Source organism: Triticum urartu, chromosome 6 (genome assembly GCF_003073215.2).
Source record: "Triticum urartu cultivar G1812 chromosome 6, Tu2.1, whole genome shotgun sequence".
Classification (NCBI taxonomy): Eukaryota; Viridiplantae; Streptophyta; class Magnoliopsida; order Poales; family Poaceae; genus Triticum; species Triticum urartu.
In genome coordinates, this window is record NC_053027.1 from 366,369,716 (window position 1) to 366,380,501 (window position 10,786).

Genomic DNA, 10,786 nt, shown 5'->3' on the forward strand with positions numbered 1-10,786 from the left:
CACGTGATTGGGATAGAATCGCATCTTGGGCACTACACCCCTAGCTTCATCTTGATATCCTTGGCGCTTGGACGATGTAGGTTGTTTGCGTTAAAACCAGGAGCGCATACGCATGCGGGATGCTGTTAGGGTGCCCGCTCATGATTTGGGGTAACTGACGTTCCTGCCATCACTTTCCCCTTTATCGTAGCCTTCCCCTCTTTCCCATGACACAGATTATGTGCGGGGCGTGGGATTGGTGCAGAAGGGTGGTAGTGCTTTGATCAAAGAAGCCAGAGCGCCGGATTGGCGATAGTGGGCGGTCGATGGAGCAAGACTCCAGCCATGGATGCAGGGGGTTGGATTGGTGGTGCGGGATGGTTGCCCTAGGGCAGTGGAGAGGGGTGGCAGCAATGCCCATTCACCTTCCTCTCCTCCCTTCCCTTGCTTCTGCTTCCACCATGGCGACAGGAAGAGGTCGAGCTCGTGTTTCGGTCATGGCGGTCAGAGCTTCTCCTCGACATCATGCCCGTGCCTTGGCTGCAGCCACAGAAGTCGGCGCCAGAACATGAGGCAGGGCCGTGGGGCGAGGTTGGGGTCGACGCAACTCCCGCGGTCGAGGCGGCCGGGGTGGTGCGCTTGTCGTTTCTCCTCCAACCGCTCCATCACCGGCAAGGGGCCATACGAGGGACACGACGCTCGAGTTCATCGTCGAGCTACACATTCCTCCCTGTAGAAGCCTATGGCTCCCTCGCCCTTTCTCTAGGGTGATGGAGGTTGATCAACCACTCGGGCTGTGGCTGCGCGTGAGCGGCTGTTGTAATGGCGCCGTGTAGGTGAACGTGGAGTTCCCCGTGCCTCGTGTCATGTTCCTTAGCTGCGGGTGGAAAACCTTCGCCTGCGCTCACTATCTTGTGGAGGGGCACGTCCTCCACTTCAAGTTGGTGGAGTCTGGCACGCTCTTAATCAAGATCTGTGGGCCTTCAGGCGCTCATCTTGGGTGCTGCGTGGAAAGCTCGAGCAATGGCGAAAGCTCCTCCTCGAGCGACAATGACGAGGACGACGCAGATGGTGAAGACAACAACGGCGAGTCCCCCGCCTTCAAGTCCGAAGACAACGACTCGCACTCCAGCTGAATGCTGGTAGCACCCTCATCGCCAGCCTGGCGCTGGTAGCGCCATCATCTGCACTTGGACCCCGACAGAGCGATTTGCCAGGGGTGCTTGGCCTGGACGTCACCACCACCTCTAGCTGGACCCTGACAGGCTAGCTTGTGGACTCCAGTTTCATCTTCCCTACTGGGGTTCCCGTTAGGCCGTGTCCCTCTGGTCCTGGTGGGGGTGACCAGGGCATCCCGCAGGCGCTCCTTTTGTTCTCCTTGCAATCGATGTAAATCCTAGGAGGACAGGGACAAGAAAGGCATGACACAACACTTTTCTTTTTCTAAAAAACATAGAATTTTGTCGTGCTTGCATCAAAAATAAACATTTCCCCTTCCACATTTGCATTTGTATGACTAGTACTTGTTGCCGCACGCAATTTTGAGAATAAAACTTGCCAGAGACACATACTCGCCTTAGACGTCTTGAAGGACTAACCCTCAGCAGTCTTTTGCGAGTAAGTTATCCGGCAAAGCCTCTTGCTAGCCTCAAATGTAGCTATTAAAAACCCTTGTCGAGCAGACTCGACGCAAGTTTAGGAGTGCGGGTGGAGGTTGGCCTCTTGCTGATTTCAAACGCAACTGCAACTAATCCTGTTGTCGTGGGAAACCACGGCCACCTATGGGACTAAGAGCCCCTTTCTGGTTCGGGGGGGGGGGGGGGGGGTGGCATGTTGCACAAAGAACGGAGGGGAGTGGAACAACATGGCAGAGATCACGCGGGTAGTTTTACCCAGGTTCGGGCCACCATGAGGCGTAAAACCCTACTCTTGCTTTGGTGGATTGATGGTGGAAAAAGTGGTGGTGAGCACAACACGCTTGCCCGGTCGGGTCACCTCAAGGCGAAAGCGGCTATGCGCGTATGAGTGTGTGAGAGTCTGGATTAGCCAACCCTTTCTACGGTTGCATTGCTCCTCCTTTTATAGATCAAGGGGTCACCACAGTGGCAAATCAGTCATTACACATTGATTAGATAGCAAACAGTGCTATCATACCTAACTCTGCAGGCTGACAGGGCGCATTAAATGCGCCGCTCAACGTGACATCATAACTTGCCCAGCAGGCCCTGTCGGGCTGCTTTGCCAGCTTCACGCCTGCTTGCTTGACACGTCTTAGGACGGGTGTTGCTTGGAGGCATTTTCTGTAGGAAGTGGCTGCCATGTGGCGAATAGTAGCCACTTAGTCAACTTGGAGCTTGACACCACACTAATCGACGACGTGTGTCGTGGTGAGGTGGTGCGGTGGAGTGGTTCGCTACCGTAGGCCCCGGCAGGCTTGCTGGGATGATCCGAAAGCTTGCTTCCGGGGGTAACCCCGTCCTTGCCAGGCTCGCCTGCCCAACAAGGGAGGTTTTTCCCTTAGCGATATCTTGCTGCTCTAGCTAGTCTTCATCCTCTAGATTTGCACATTGGTCCTTCAAAGAACTGATCCTTTGTGCTTCGATCTGATCTTGGTGCTCGTAATCTTGTCCTTGTGCCTGTGCACAGTCTGGGCAACAGACCCAGGGTTTGTTGCACCGACAGGATCCCCCAGGCCTAGCCCGAACATGCTGCCGGGCATTGTCGGGGGATAGGCCCTATCCAGTGCACAGGTAGGGGCGTAGAAGTGGCTGGCCCCTCGAGATCTTCGCTTCTTCATTAACTTGAGTCCGGGCCAGTTTTCGGTTTTCTCGCTCGTTGTGTAAAGCCAATTGTGGTGGGGCCGCTCTTGTAATGGCCCGTGAATAACTTTAACACATGGACGAGCAACTGCCAATTCACTCTTCCCACCACGCCCTTATCCTTAGCCACGTATGATGCATGCATTGAGTGAGGTAGGTAACGGAGGCGCGTGGTGCGGGAGAGCATCAAGGTAGGGCCCCAGCCTCCTTGAATTGGTGGAGGAGGGCGGTGATTACTCGTCGATGAGTCGGCTCTCTACCCCGTCCCGCTTATGAACGGAGGGGCGGAGGCATTTATCCTCGCATCCCTTCTCCTCCATCCTCTGCTTCCTGCTGGTTATGCTGAAGAAAAGAGCCTAGGGCCAGGCCCCAGGTAGTAGCTTGAGGTTGGCGATGTCGAATGCTCATGCCGATGCTTGGGGAGTGAGTCTGGTCCAGGCCCATACGAGGCATGGTTACGCCTTTATTGGGGCGAGGTTCCTTCCCCATCTTCCCGCGAACCTTTGGAGGGCGCGCGGGCGGCGCGGCGGTAATGCTGGAGGTGGCGACTCTGGTGTGCTCGTCGCCAGGCCGCCCAATGCTTCAATTTTAGTGGGAGGCGACACAAGCGACACCACACCGAGGCCCGTAACGGACACAACATGCGGTAGTCGACCATGGCCCATTCCTCCTTCTCTCTCGGCGCGGCAGGGGGGTCGCAGAATGGGTTTCCCGCTGAAAAGGGCGGACCCGACCTCTCCGGGCATCGACCGCTTGCCGCGTAGGAGGGCTTTTTGTTCCCGCACATGTCTCCTGAATGTACGATGGTTTCTGATCTCAGGGTTGTCGAGGACGACCATGCTCTTTGTGGGATTTCCCGGATAGCATGGCGCCCGACACGGCTGTTGTGATGGGGTGTTCGGATAGTAGCGGTACAGAAGGTGGCGGCAACCCACGACACGTCAAGAACAGGGGCGACTGTTCCAACAAGTCGTGTTTGTCGGTGATTCTGCCTCCCCCGTTTGGGCTCCCTTCAGTGCCACCGTCCCCCTGCCCTCCGGTTCCTTCCTCCCAGCTAGGGGACATCACCATAATGATCCTGGGGAGGTGCCGAATCCCAGCCAGGCCCTCCCTCCACCTTCTTCGTCTCTCCCTGTAGTTTCAAAGAAGGAGAGGAAAAAGTGGAGTCATCACGACATTTTATCTTTTTTAAACCTTAAATCTATAGGCACTTGCCAAATTTTAGTTCAAATGATGTAATCTCTTGAATCCATGTTTGTGTCCTCTTTGGTCTGTACTTGTTTGATCATCATATTAATGAAAAAGATGAACCTTGTCGGGAAGTCGTGCATGTATATGTCCATGCAGAGTTGGAATGCCTCTATATTTTTAAATAAACAAGTTCCCCTGGGTAGGCTATCTTGCCGATACCCTCTTTTTGTTTCAGGGGAGTTAAGCCTACCAGGCACAAATTGTGACGAGGGACCAGCCCCTCGCCAATCTTTTTTCATCAAAGGCCACTATGACCATCCTGATCAAAGCATCGTTCGAGTGAAAGGATGGGAGCACCCAAGTTTCGAAAAGCGGTGAGGCTTTCTTATGCACAAGTCTTTGCTTACAGAACACGTATAGATAAGAGAAAGAACTTATCTGTTTAGCTTGCCGGGGATCACAATGTAGGCTTCATATTTCCATCTCCTTTCGGAGGCCAAGTCTTCGGCAGGATCCTGTAGTTTATGCAGATGGAAATGATGCGAGATGCGATCTTATCTACATGAACATGCGATGCTCATGAAATGCTTATGCATGCATGCAACTTGTTGGGGGCCCCTAGCGCTTCATTTATTTCTCCGTTTCTCAGGGTCTGCGCCTGGCTTTGTACAAGGGGTTACATGCAACTGAGGCAAGGCCTGTACAAAAGCGTGGCTGCCGGGCAAGGCCCGACAGCCGCGCCTTACGGCTAGAACTTACAGAGATGCTCAATATTCAATGAGTTTTGCAATTGAATGCCATCTCCGGTCTCCAGACTGACTGCGCCAGGTCTGGTGACTCATACTACCCAGTAAGGGCCTTCCAACTTTGGCATTAACTTGTTTGCACCCTTGGCAGACTAAACACACCGAAGGACAAGGTCGCCTTCCTCGAAAGACCAGGCACGAACCCTGCGACTGTGATAGAGATGCAGGGCTTGCTAGTAGCGTGTAGCACACGTAGCATCCCAGAGAAGGGTCTCCTCGAGAGCACAACGTCGTCACATCAGTGCTGATCTGGCACTACTTCATCGTAGGCAAGCACTCGAGGCGACCCATAAATGAGTTCCGTGGGGATAACTGCTTCTGCCCCATAAACTAGGGAGAAGGGAGTCTGCCCGGTAGCTCAATTAGGTGTCGTTCTGAGGGACCAAAGAACTACCGGCAGCTCGTCGATCCACTCCTGCCGCACTTTCGCAGCGTATCAAATGTTCTTGTCTTGAGTTCTCACAACACTTCAGCGTTCGCCCTCTTAGCTTGTCCATTGCTTCTGGGATGTGCAACAGAAGGAAAGATATCTTGCTTCCGAGGGCATGAACGTATTGCATGAAGGCGCGGCTCGTGAACTGGGTGCCATTGTCGGTGATGATCTGGGCAGGGACCTCGAAGCGGCACACCAATCCTTTCAAGAACTTGATAGCTGACTGAGCATTCACCTTTCTCATGGCATCTACTTCTGACCTCTTTGTAAAGTTGTCGGTGGCAACGAACAAGAATTCAAAGCCCCCGGTAACTCGGGGGAAAGGGCCGAGGATATCGAGCCCTAGATCAAAAACGGCCATGAAAAAGGGATTGTCTGAAGAGATTGTGCAGGAAGGTGGATGTTCTTGGAATGGAACTGGCAGGCTTCACACTTGGTGACTGGCTCGACCGCATCTTGGAGGGCTTTGGGCCAATAGAATCCTTGCCGGAATGCTTTCCCAACTAATGCCCTTGAAATGTGGGAGCCACACATGCCTTTGTGTATTTCCGCCAGCAGTTCCTTTCCTTCTTCCTAGCAAATGCACTTCAATTTCACACCATTGGGCCTCCTTCTGTATAGAGTGTCATCGACAAACTAATACATACTGGCCCTCGAAGCTACTCTTTCAGCTTCCTCTTGCTCATCTGGAAGTTGTCCAGTTTGGAGGAAATGTATTATGTACCTTGCCCAAGTTGGAGCCTGGCGATCGACAACAAGGACTAGCGGCACCTCCTAATCTGCGGGAGCACATTCCTCGACCGCAAGGCCAGTGGCCCGACAGGAGGGCACAACCCGGTAGCTGATGTGGAGTTGTTACTGGCAGGGTCCCTACCAGGAGCCCTGGGAGGCTCTACCGGGAGAGGCTTACCGGAGTCTAATTTCCTCCTCTTTCGAGCCATTGTTGTCGGGGATAGGGAAGGCTGAGTAAGATGGAGAACAAAATTTCTTGGTTCCACAAGAAGTTTTTGCACAACACACTTTGACAGATCATCAGCTATGCTGTTTTCGGCACGGGGTACGTGCTCTATTTGCAATCCGTCAAAGTGCTCCTCCAATCTTCTCACTTCCTCAACGTATACCTCCATCAATGGACTTTGGTAATCTTTGTTGACTTGTCTCATCATAAGTTGTGAATCTCGTCGAACCATCAGTTTCTTGATTCCCAGTTCTGTGGCAATCCTGAGCCTGACAAGGAGCCCTTGATATTCTGATGTATGGTTGGTTTCCTCTGTTGGGGAACGTAGTAATTTCAAAATTTTCCTACGCACACGCAAGATCATGGTGATGCATAGCAACGAGAGGGGAGAGTGTTGTCTACGTACCCTTGTAGACCGGAAGCGGAAGCGTTAGCACAACGCGGTTGATGTAGTCGTACATCTTCATGGCCCGACCGATCAAGCACCAAAACTACGGCACCTCCGAGTTCTAGCACATGTTCAGCTCGATGACGATCCCCGGACTCCGATCCAGCTAAGTGTCGGGGAAGAGTTCCTTCAGCACGACGGCGTGGTGACGATCTTGATGTTCTACCGTCGCAGGGCTTCGCCTAAGCACCGCTACAATATTATCGAGGATTATGGTGGAGGGGGGTACCGCACACGGCTAAGAGAACGATCACGAAGATCAACTTGTGTGTCTAGAGGTGCCCCCCTTCCCCTGTATATAAAGGAGCAAGGGGGAGAGGCCGGCCGGCCCTTGGGGCACGCCAAGGAAGGGGGAGTCCTCCTCCTAGTAGGAGTAGGACTCCCCTTTCCTAGTCCAACTAGGAAGAGAGAAGGGGGGAGGAAAGAGAGGGAGAGGGAGAGGGAAAGAGGGGCCGCGCCCCCTGCCCTAGTCCAATTCGGACTCCCCATGGGAGGGGGCGCGCCACCTCCTGGGCTGCTGCCCTGTCTCTCCCCTCAGGCCCACTAAGGCCCAATACTTCCCCGGCGGGTTCCGGTAACCCTTCCGGCACTCCGGTTTTCTCCGAAATCACCCGAAACACTTCCGGTGTCCGAATATAGCTGTCCAATATATCGATCTTTATGTCTCGACCATTTCGAGACTCCTCGTCATGTCTGTGATCATATCTGAGACTTCGAACAATCTTCGGTACATCAAAATATATAAACTCATAATGAAACTGTCATCGTAACGTTAAGCGTGCGGACCCTACGGGTTCGAGAATAATGTAGACATGACCGAGACATGTCTCCAATCAATAACCAATAGCGGAACCTGGATGCTCATATTGGCTCATACATATTCTACGAAGATCTTTTATCGGTCAGACCGCATAACAACATACGTTGTTCCCTTTGTCATCGGTATGTTACTTGCCCGAGATTTGATCGTCGGTATCTCAATACCTAGTTCAATCTCGTTACCGGCAAGTCTGTTTACTCGTTCCGTAATACATCATCCCGCAGCTAACTTATTAGTTGCAATGCTTGCAAGGCTTATGTGATGTGCATTACCGAGAGGGCCCAGAGATACCTCTCCGACAATCGGAGTGACAAATCCTAATCTCAAAATACGCCAACCCAACAAGTACCTTCAGAGACACCTGTAGAGCACCTTTATAATCACCCAGTTACGTTGTGACGTTTGGTAGCACACAAAGTGTTCCTCCGGTAAACGGGAGTTGCATAATCTCATAGTCATAGGAACATGTATAAGTCATGAAGAAAGCAATAGCATCAAACTAAACGATCAAGTGCTAAGCTAACGAAATGGGTCAAGTCAATCACATCATTCTCCTAATGATGTGATCCCGTTAATCAAATGACAACTCATGTCTATGGCTAGGAAACTTAACCATCTTCGATCAATGAGCTAGTCAAGTAGAGGCATATTAGTGACACTATGTTTGTCTATGTATTCACACATGTATTATGTTTCCGGTTAATACAATTCTAGCATGAATAATAAACATTTATCATGATATAAGGAAATAAATAATAACTTTATTATTGCCTCTAGGGCATATTTCCTTCAGTCTCCCACTTGCACTAGAGTCAATAATCTAGATTACACAGTAATGATTCTAACACCCATGGAGCCTTGGTGCCGATCATGTTTTGCTCGTGGAAGAGGCTTAGTCAGCGGGTCTGCAACATTCAGATCCGTATGTATCTTGCAAATTTCTATGTCTTCCACTTGGACTAAATCCCGAATGGAATTGAAGCGTCTCTTGATGTGCTTGGTTCTCTTGTGAAATCTGGATTCCTTTGCCAAGGAAATTGCACCAGTATTGTCACAAAAGATTTTCATTGGACCCGATGCACTAGGTATGACACCTAGATCGGATATGAACTCCTTCATCCAGACTCCTTCATTTGCTACTTCCGAAGCAGCTATGTACTCTGCTTCACACGTAGATCCCGCCACGATGCTTTGTTTTGAACTGCACCAACTGCCAGCTCCTCCGTTTAGTAAAAATACGTATCCGGTTTGCGATTTAGAATCGTCCGGATCATTGTCAAAGCTTGCATCAACGTAACCATTTACAATGAGCTCTTTGTCACCTCCATATACGAGAAACATATCCTTAGTCCTTTTCAGGTATTTCAGGATGTTCTTGACCGCTGTCCAGTGATCCACTCCTGGATTACTTTGGTACCTCCCTGCTAGCCTTATAGCAAGGCACACATCAGGTCTGGTACACAACATTGCATACATGATAGAGCCTATGGCTGAAGCATAGGGAACATCTTTTATTTTATCTCTATCTTCTGCGGTGGTCAGACATTGAGTCTTACTCAACTTCACACCTTGTAACACAGGCAAGAACCCTTTCTTTGCTTGATCCATTTTGAACTTCTTCAAAACCTTGTCAAGGTATGTGCTTTGTGAAAGTCCAATTAAGCGTCTTGATATATCTCTATAGATCTTAATGCCCAATATGTAAGCAGCTTCACCGAGGTCTTTCATTGAAAAACTCTTATTCAAGTATCCCTTTATGCTATCCAGAAATTCTATATTATTTCCAATCAATAATATGTCATCCACATATAATATCAGAAATGCTACAGAGCTCCCACTCACTTTCTTGTAAATACAGGCTTCTCCAAAAGTTTGTATAAAATCAAATGCTTTGATCACACTATCAAAGCATTTATTCCAACTCCGAGAGGCTTGCACCAGTCCATAAATGGATCGCCGGAGCTTGCACACTTTGTTAGCTCCCTTTGGATCGACAAAACCTTCTAGTTGCATCATATACAACTCTTCTTCCAGAAATCCATTCAGGAATGCAGTTTTGACATCCATTTGCCAAATTTCATAATTATAAAATGTGGCAATTGCTAACATGATTCGGACAGACTTAAGCATCACTACGGGTGAGAAGGTCTCATCGTAGTCAATCCCTTGAACTTGTCGAAAACCTTTTGCAACAAGTCGAGCTTTATAGACAGTAACATTACCGTCAGCGTCATTCTTCTTCTTGAAGATCCATTTATTCTCAATTGCTTGCCGATCAACGGGCAGGTCAACCAAAGTCCACACTTTGTTCTCATACATAGATTCCATCTCAGATTTCATGGCTTCTAGCCATTTTGCGGAATCTGGGCTCACCATCGCTTCTTCATAGTTTGTAGGTTCATCATGATCTAGTAGCATGACTTCCAGAACAGGATTACCGTACCACTCTGGTGCGGATCTTACTCTGGTTGATCTACGAGGTTCGGTAGTAACTTGATTTGAAGTTTCATGATCATTATCATTAGCTTCCTCGCTAATTGGTTTAAGTGTCACAGAAACCGGTTTCTGTGATGTACTACTTTCCAATAAGGGAGCAGGTATAGTTACCTCATCAAGTTCTACTTTTCTCCCACTCACTTCTTTCAAGAGAAACTCCTTCTCTAGAAAAACTCTGAATTTAGCAACAAAAGTCTTGCCTTCGGATATGTGATAGAAGGTGTACCCAACAGTCTCCTTTGGGTATCCTATGAAGACACATTTCTCCGATTTGGGTTCGAGCTTATCAGGTTGAAGCTTTTTCACATAAGCATCGCAGCCCCAAACTTTTAGAAATGATAACTTTGGTTTCTTGCCAAACCACAGTTCATAAGGCATTGTCTCAACGGATTTCGATGGTGTCCTATTTAACGTGAATGCATCCGTCTCTAAAGCATAACCCCAAAATGATAACGGTAAATCAGTAAGAGACATCATAGATCGCACCATATCTAATAAAGTACGATTACGACGTTCGGACACACCATTACGCTGTGGTGTTCCGGGTGGCGTGAGTTGCGAAACTATTCCGCATTGTTTCAAATGTAGACCAAACTCATAACTCAAATATTCTCGTCCACGATCAGATCGTAGAAACTTTATTTTCTTGTTACGATGATTTTCAACTTCACTCTGAAATTCTTTAAACTTTTCAAATGTTTCAGACTTATGTTTCATTAAGTAGATATACCCATATCTGCTTAAATCATCTGTGAAGGTGAGAAAATAACGATATCCGCCACGAGCCTCAACATTCATTGGACCACATACATCTGTATGTATGATTTCCAACAAAT